The 7802-nt window shown below is 45.6% G+C and overlaps 1 protein-coding gene across 1 annotated transcript in view; it reads left to right on the forward strand.

Moving 5' to 3' along the window:
* Positions 1 to 387: 387 nt before the first annotated feature.
* The window catches only part of GHR (growth hormone receptor), a 348381-nt gene continuing 340966 nt past the window's right edge, over positions 388 to 7802 (forward strand). The window contains 1 exon segment of the mRNA XM_017867112.1: positions 388 to 887. The gene's annotated coding sequence lies outside the window, so the exon portion shown is untranslated.

Here is a 7802-nt window from a genome sequence, read left to right on the forward strand (position 1 = left end):
CATGCTGAGTGTCCTCGGTAAATTACTCAATCTCTCTGTCTCCGTCTTCTAACCTCCACAATAAAGCCCTTCGTAGTTTTAACTCTTTTTCACTGTGCCCCAGTGAGCAGGAGTTTGGAACTTGATTGCTGATGGAAAGGCAATATTTGGATGGCTAAACACGCTTTCCAAGGTATCTCGCTGATTTTCCTCTCATTCCTTGAGATAACTCATCTTTTTCTAAGTGTTTCTTTGAGTCTGTGGACTGCTCTTAACGCTCTTGTAGGTCCTGCCTTCATTTGGGAACAGGGGCAGGCGGAAAGAAAAGGAAGTGTATTGCAACTACCAATATCTTCCTCTAGGAGGAGCTGCGCAGCCCAGATGAGAGTGACACGCACCAACTCCAGCTACTCGCCGAGAAGACTTCATCCCAGCAACTCGGAATGCTTGGCCGGGGCGGCACTCGGTCTCTCCGCAGCAGTTCTCGAACTGGCCTCCTTGAACGTCGGCTTCCCCTTCGCTTCTGCAGCCTGGATCTGGGGGGCGGCGGGCCAGGCCCGGCGTGACCGCTGGTGAACGGTGGCCGCCTTTTCCCACCCCTGCTCTCCCATCCTCCCTTCCCGTTTTACCCCGCCCCCTCTCTCCTCCCCAAGCCTGACAGCCCACGAGCTGCCAAGCAGGGCGCAGCCATGGGAAGAGGAGGAGGGCTAGGGAGCGGCGGCGGCGGCGGCGGCGGCGGCAGCGGCAGCGGCGGCTGCTACAGTGGCGGTGACGGCGGCGGCTGCTGCTGAGCCTGGGCGGCGGCGGGGACCCCGGGCTGAGGCCACGCGGGCCAGAGGCCCCAGCACCGTTGGTCCCAGCGCAGACGCGAACCCGCGCTCTCTCTCCAGGAGAGGCGAAGCTCGGAGGTACTGGAGTGGGGCTCCGGGAGTCTGGCTTTATTTTCCTCCTGTTGTGCCAGGGGGCCTGAGAGTGAACCCTGGGACTCTGGGACTCTAGTTGTTTATGAAAATGGGAGGATCTGTCTTATATATTTACATGGAAAATTTTTTATTTCTGATGACTTGGCTGTGCTCCCCTCCTCCTTGCGAAGAAGTTGTTTTCTGCTGGTGGGTTGTTGTAACTCAATCGTGTGTGTGCGTGTGTGTGTGTGTGTGTGTCTGGAAGTTGGTGGGGGCGGCAGGGAGTTGCGGGAGACAGATGAACCATCCCACTCTGGCGTCTGCTCTGGCCCGCGAGTAGGGTGCGTGGAGGGGTTTACTCCGGAGATAGTTTTGTTAAAGTCATAAAAGTTTTGCTAGTGTGTTTCTGTTTGCCATCATCTGCCTGGCTGAGGCAGAACTGCCGAGGCTGCTGCTGCTGCGCGGGGAAGGATCTCCGGCAGCGAGACTGGAGAGATTGGGAAGGTCGAGCTGTGTGCGTGGACACGGCGCGCAGAGCGCGCAGTCTTTTGCGCGTTTGTGCGGGCTGCAGCCGCACATTGGCACCGGTGGAACTGGGGTCAGTAGAGTGACGGCCACCAGTCCGCGTGAATTGGGGTAAGTGGAAATTGTGGCGAGCCGTCCTCCCCAAGCCTCTGACACACTAGTGGTTGTAAAATCAACCAGGCTTAAAGTTTTGACATAACTGCCAGAGGCTGCGGGTCAATGGGGTGGCCGCGTGTCTAGGGAGAGGGCGCTGGCGGCACAGAGGGTGCGGGTCAGGGTCACCCACTTGCGAGTGCGTGGGGAAGTCTATTTGGGGCGAATGCTTTACATATAGCCCGAGGAGATGCCTGTTGAGACCGAGCTGCGGGGGTTCTCGGTCTGGCGTGGACTGTGTGTCCTGAATGAGTGTAAGTGTGCGCTGTGTGCGCGCGTGCGAGTGTGCGCCTGGGGAGGCGTGTCGGCGCCTGAGCCAGTAGGGTGTGCAGGGTGGAAGAAGCCACAGAGGTGCCGCCTGCCTGTTTGTGCAGCCAGGAGACCTTGGAAGGGACAGAGAAAGGTAACGCGAGGCCAAAGTGTTGGGAAGTCAGAGTAGTTTCTGCATGGGATTAAGTATTAAGGGCTTTAAAATAACTAAACCCATTGCCCTGAGTGACTGAGGACTGGAAGTGAGGGTTTGGGGAGTTCTCAGGAGAACTGCATGGGAGGACGTTTGGGAGGTCTAAGAGATGTGTAATATGTGTGAGTGCAGGACTTCGGAGACAGACACAGGTTGGAGCTATGAATTTGAGATTTTCAGGGTGCTGCTGTCCACAGTCCAGGGACTGGCTGGTTTCAGAGGTGTTCAGGCTCCCTGGTGTGTGTGCCTGGGAAGACACTCATCTTTTCTCGCAGATATGTGATATTGTGGCAGCTCAGGTTCTGTTTCCTGAGCAACTGGTGTTCCAGGCTGGTTTCCACCTGAATCACCCTAGAAGTATCTTTTTTCTGATGATAAATGTTGAAACATTTCCAGAAATTAAAATGCTGGATAGAAACAAAATTGATGCAGCAGACAGGATTGTTAGTGATTGGGAGCTCTTTTTCCTTTTGAGAAAAGCAAAGCTTAGTGTTCCCAGATTACATTTCAAGGAGTCTTCAGTTATTTACAGCTTCCCTTTAGATGGGCCTTTGGATGCAGCTGGAAGGATGTGTTTTGGCCTAGAGACCTTTGGAAGACATCATGTGTAGCTTAAAGGGGTTATCCCATCTGTCACCATCTTCTTCCACCCTTGTAAACTTTTGTTTTGCATTAATCTAAGGAAAGTTGGTGAGTCAACATTTAGCTTTTTTGTTGTTGTTGTTGGAGTAAATATATCACAGTGAAATTATAGTTGTGGTCTCCTGAAGGCCGTGCAAACCAACACTTAATGGGCAAAGGTGTGAAATGAAAGTCTATAAATGCAATGACAAAGTGACGAGATGAATGCATTCTTTTTTCAAAATGAACATAACTGTGCTCACAAAAATTTATTCTAGCCAGTGTTGGGCCCATGTTTTTTATTATTAGTTTTTAAACAGCAGACTCCACATCATAAACCACTTTAAAATGGATACTAGAGGCCTATGGTATCTCTGGCGCCTGCTTAAACAGATGTTTACAGTGCTTGGTAACCTATGGGATTGTCATGTTGAGTATCTTGTTAGCTCAGGACATAATGTTTATAGCATAATATAATAAATGGAGCCACAGTTGCAGCGTGCTTCTTCCAAGTGCATGAAGCAAATCTTGCATCAGGGAAACAAATTCTGCAGTTGGTCCAACTTGGCTAGCCTTCTTTGGCTGTCTCCTGGTAAGCACTGTTAATGTAAAGATAAATGTGAGTAACACAGTGAGAAATTTTGACAGTAAATTGTTTAGCTTAGTGAAAAAAAGCATGGATTATGCTTTTTAAATCTGCTAACCTGAAGATTACACTTCTCAGGTCATACCACTGGTAAATTGCACAACTATGGGAATTTGGTTTGCTTTTAAAGAACAATTTTTAAAAAGTATGTCAATAATGAAAATAACATATTTCTTAATGTGTTTACATGTGTCCATACAAGCCAATACTTTTCTTCTTTAAAAGAACCCTATAATTTCTGTGGTAATGATTTAAATGTTATGAGCATTCAAATCACCTAATCACCTTTTCAATCTTCAATTGATAAGAATCAAAGTCTGGTAAGACTGGAGTCATCCCTCAGCCAATTGTGTAAACAAGACAGTACAGAATGTCTTTCTGGCAAGTAATGTTTTTCAACCTGAAACAGATAATATAAATAATATGTCCCATAAAAGAATTACTTAGGATGATAATTACTTTAGAGGTAAATTATCTGGTGCATGAACCTCCATCTGTGAAAATGGTCTAGTCTATCTCTTCTTGGAAATAATCAGTTGGAAATCTCCCTTTTTCATTGTTCAGTCCATTCTAGGAAAGATTGATTTCTAGAAAGTTCTGCCTTATACTGAATCAACATTTTCTTCCATCCACTTGCCTGTCCTTCAGGAGCTGACCACAATGAATCTAGTCTCTTTTCCCTGTGTTTACCATACTTGAAAACAAACATTATGTTCCTTGCTGAATTCCCTTTTGCCTACTCTTGTAGCAGTTTTTCACCCACTGTAGAGTTCCACCCTCCTCTGCCTTGAACCATATGCACTTGATTCTACATTCTCATTGTATTAGTCTGTTCTCATGCTGCTAATAAAGACATACGTGAGACTGTGTAATTTATAAAGAAAAAGAGGTTTAATGGACTCACGGTTCCACATGGCTGGGGAGGCCTCACAATCATTTCAGAAGGTGGAGGAGGAGCAAAGGCATGTCTTACATGACGGCAGGCAAGAAAGCAAATGCTTTCTATAAAGGGAACTGCCCTTTATAGAACCATCAGATCTCATTAGACTTATTCACTATCATGAGAAAAACATGGGAAAAACCCACTTCCATGATTTAATTAACTCCTACTGGGTCCCTTCCACCACATATGGGAATTATGGGAACTACAGCTGAAGATGACATTTGGGTGGAGACAAAGCCAAACCATATCGTTCCACTCCTACCCCCTCCTAAATCTCATGTTCTCACATTTCAAAAGCAATCATGCTTTCCCAACAGTGCCCCAAAGTCTTAACTCATTTCAGCATTAGCTCAAAAATCCACAGTCCAAAGTCTCACCTGAACCAAGGCAAGTCTCTTCCGCCTATGAGCCAGTAAAATCAAAAGCAAGTTAGTTACTTTCTAAATACAATGGAGGTACAGGCATTGTGTAAATATGCCCATTCCAAATGGGAGAAATTGGCCAAAACAGAGGGGCTATAGGTGCAAGTCCAAAGTCTAATAGGGCAGTCATCAAACCTTAAAGTTCCGAAATGACCTCCTTTGACTTCATATCTCACATCCAGGTCACACTGATGCAAAATGTGGGCTCCCATGACCTTGTGCAGCTCCGCCCCTGTGGCTTTGCAGGGTACAACTCCTCTCCTGGCTGTTCTCATAGCTGGCGTTGACTGTGGCTTTTCCAGGCACGTGGTGCTAGCTGTTAGTGGATCTACCATTCTGGGTGCTGGGGGATGGTGGCCCTCTTCTCATAGCTCTACTAGGCAGTAACCCAGTAGGGACTCTGTGTAGAGGATCCAACTCCACATTTCTTTTCCGCATTGCCCTAGCAGGGGTTCTTTATGAGGGCTCTGCCCCTGCAGCACAACTCTGCCTGGACATCCAGGCATTTCCATACATCCTCTGAAATCTAGGTGGAAGTTCCCAAACCTCAATTCTTGTCTTCTGTGCACCTGCAGGACCAACACCACGTGGAAGCTGCCAAGACTTCAGGTTTTCACCCTCTTCAGTCGTGGCCTGAGCTGTACCTTGGCCCCTTTTAGACATGGCTGGAGGGGCTGGGACACAGGGCACCAAGTCCCTAGGCTGCACCTAACAGGCCCAGAAAACCATGTTTCCCTCCTAGGCCTCCGGACCTGTGATGGGAGGGGCTGCCATAAAGACCTCTGACATGTTCTGGAGACATTTTCCCTATTGTCTTGGTGACCAACATTTGGCTTTTCATTACTTATGCAAATTTCTGCAGCAGTCTTGAATTTCTCCCCAGAAAATGGATTTTTCTTTTCTATGGCATCATCAGCCTGCAAATTTTCCAAACTTTTATGCTCTTTTCACCTCATGAATGCTTTGCGCTTAGAAATTTCTTCTGCCAGATACCCAAATAATCTCTCTCAAGTTTAAAGTTCCACAGATCTCTAGGGCAGGGGCAAAATGCCTCCAGTCTCTTTGCTAAAGCATTAACAAGAGTCACCTTTGCTCTAGTTCCCAACAAGTTCCTCACCTTGATCTGAGACCACATCAGCCTGGACTTTATTGTCCATATCACTATAAGCAATTTGGTCAAAGCCATTCAACAAGTCTCTAGGAAGTTCCAAACTTTCCCACATCTTCCTGTTTTCTGAGCCATTCAAGTCTCTAGAAAGTTCCAAACTTTCCCACATTTTCCTGTCCTCTTTTGGGCTCTCCAAACTGTTCAAACCTCTGCCTGTTACCCAGTTCTAAAGTTGCTTCCACATTTTGGAATATCTTTACAGCAGCACCCACTCTACCATTACCAATTTACTGTATTAGCCCATTCTCATGCTTCTAATAAAGACATACCCAAGACTGGGTAATTTATAAAGAAAATTAGGTTTAATGGACTCACAGTTCCACATGGCTGGGAGGCCTCTCAATCATGGCAGAAGGTGAACCAGGAATAATGCACTCTCACATGGCGGCAGACAATAAAGCATGTGCCAGGGAACTACCCTTTATAAAACCATCAGATCTCATGAGACTTAATCACTATGGCAAGAACAGCATTGGAAAAACTCGCCCTCATGATTCAATTACCTCCCACTGGGTTCCTCCCATGACACATGGGGATTATAGGAGCTACAATTCAAGATGAGATTGGGGTGGGGACACAGCAAAACTGTATCACTGACCATCCCTCCTAATGTGTGTTTTCTAAACTGAAGATTTAGAATTCGTAGTTCTGAACATTCTATATCTATTAAGACAGTTTAAAATTAATGAAATTCTTTAGCCATTTCATTACACTCTTGATTAATTTCATACCTATAAACAAAATAACTTGTTCTTTTCAGATTATTAATCATCCATAGTGAAAGCATTTTTGTAATAGCTTCAAAACATTTTTTGATGCCTGAATGTGCTATAAATTTATGGAAAGTATAACACTGTGTGGGTAAATAAAATTCTATATACAGCGCAAATAGAGCCTTAATTTCTCCCTATCAGGGAATATCAACCCCAAAATACCAGAAGTAGAATGTTCCAAAGATAAACAAGTTGAAGCTACACGTTATAGACAGGTAGGGACTATGATGTATTTTTTTCATGGGCCTCATTGTGTCTGCTTCCATGAACATGAGTCAGTACTAGCAATCAGGCATGTATTGAAGGCTTGTTCTGCCGAAGTCTCAGAGAGTGTGCCATCTGGCCTTAAATGAAGTGAAAGTACATCAAATAAAGATACTTCCTTGGGCAACTGGGATTTAAGATGTATATGCAGGACATGACTAAGTCAACCATCTACTTTTTCTCAGGAGGTAAATGGCTTGCCAATGCCACAGGAAAGTCTAAAGTGTTCACACTCCATAAGCATGTCCCATGTCCTGTTGTGTGTCTGGACAGGAGCTGGACAAAGGCCCTGTTACTACTCCTAGCTTACCAAGTCTTAGCTGCCTTGGAGGAAGACAGCGAATCTGGCTCATCCAGAGGAGAGGCCTGAACTGTGCATTGGGCACCTACCTAGTGTGACTGATTTCTCTTTTATGTATCTGTCTTGGGCTTCCAGCTAAATTGTGAATTCACCTTGCCACCAAGCTAAGAATCTGCCACATCATTGTCTTCCTGCGCACACACACACACACACACACACACACACACACACACACACACATTTATGGTGGATGAGGAAGACAATGTCAGTTTTTCAGCAAGTCTGAATGTGAAACAAATGACTGTGTTTCTTGGTGCAGTGGGATGGGAGGATGAGAGAGAGGAAACCAACCTGTGATACAAACTGACATCTGAGCCTACCAAAAGCCCTTTGAGAGAGCTTTGATCAAGACAAAGGGATAATCATAGCCTTGTGCACTTAGATAAAATTGTCCATGCTATTCCTGTGTGTGTGTGCGTGTGTGTGTTTGTGTGTGTGTGAATGTGTGTGTTTCTTCACTTTATCCCCAGCATTATGGTCTCAATTCATATACATTTGCTTTTTTCTTTATTCTATTCTGATATAAAGGGAAGAAATAATCAATGATTCATTTCTTTTTTTTAACATTTCAAAATTTATTTC

The sequence above is a fragment of the Rhinopithecus bieti genome, unplaced genomic scaffold, assembly GCF_001698545.2.
Source record: "Rhinopithecus bieti isolate Rb0 unplaced genomic scaffold, ASM169854v2 scaffold_3610, whole genome shotgun sequence".
In the NCBI taxonomy this organism is placed as follows: Eukaryota; Metazoa; Chordata; class Mammalia; order Primates; family Cercopithecidae; genus Rhinopithecus; species Rhinopithecus bieti.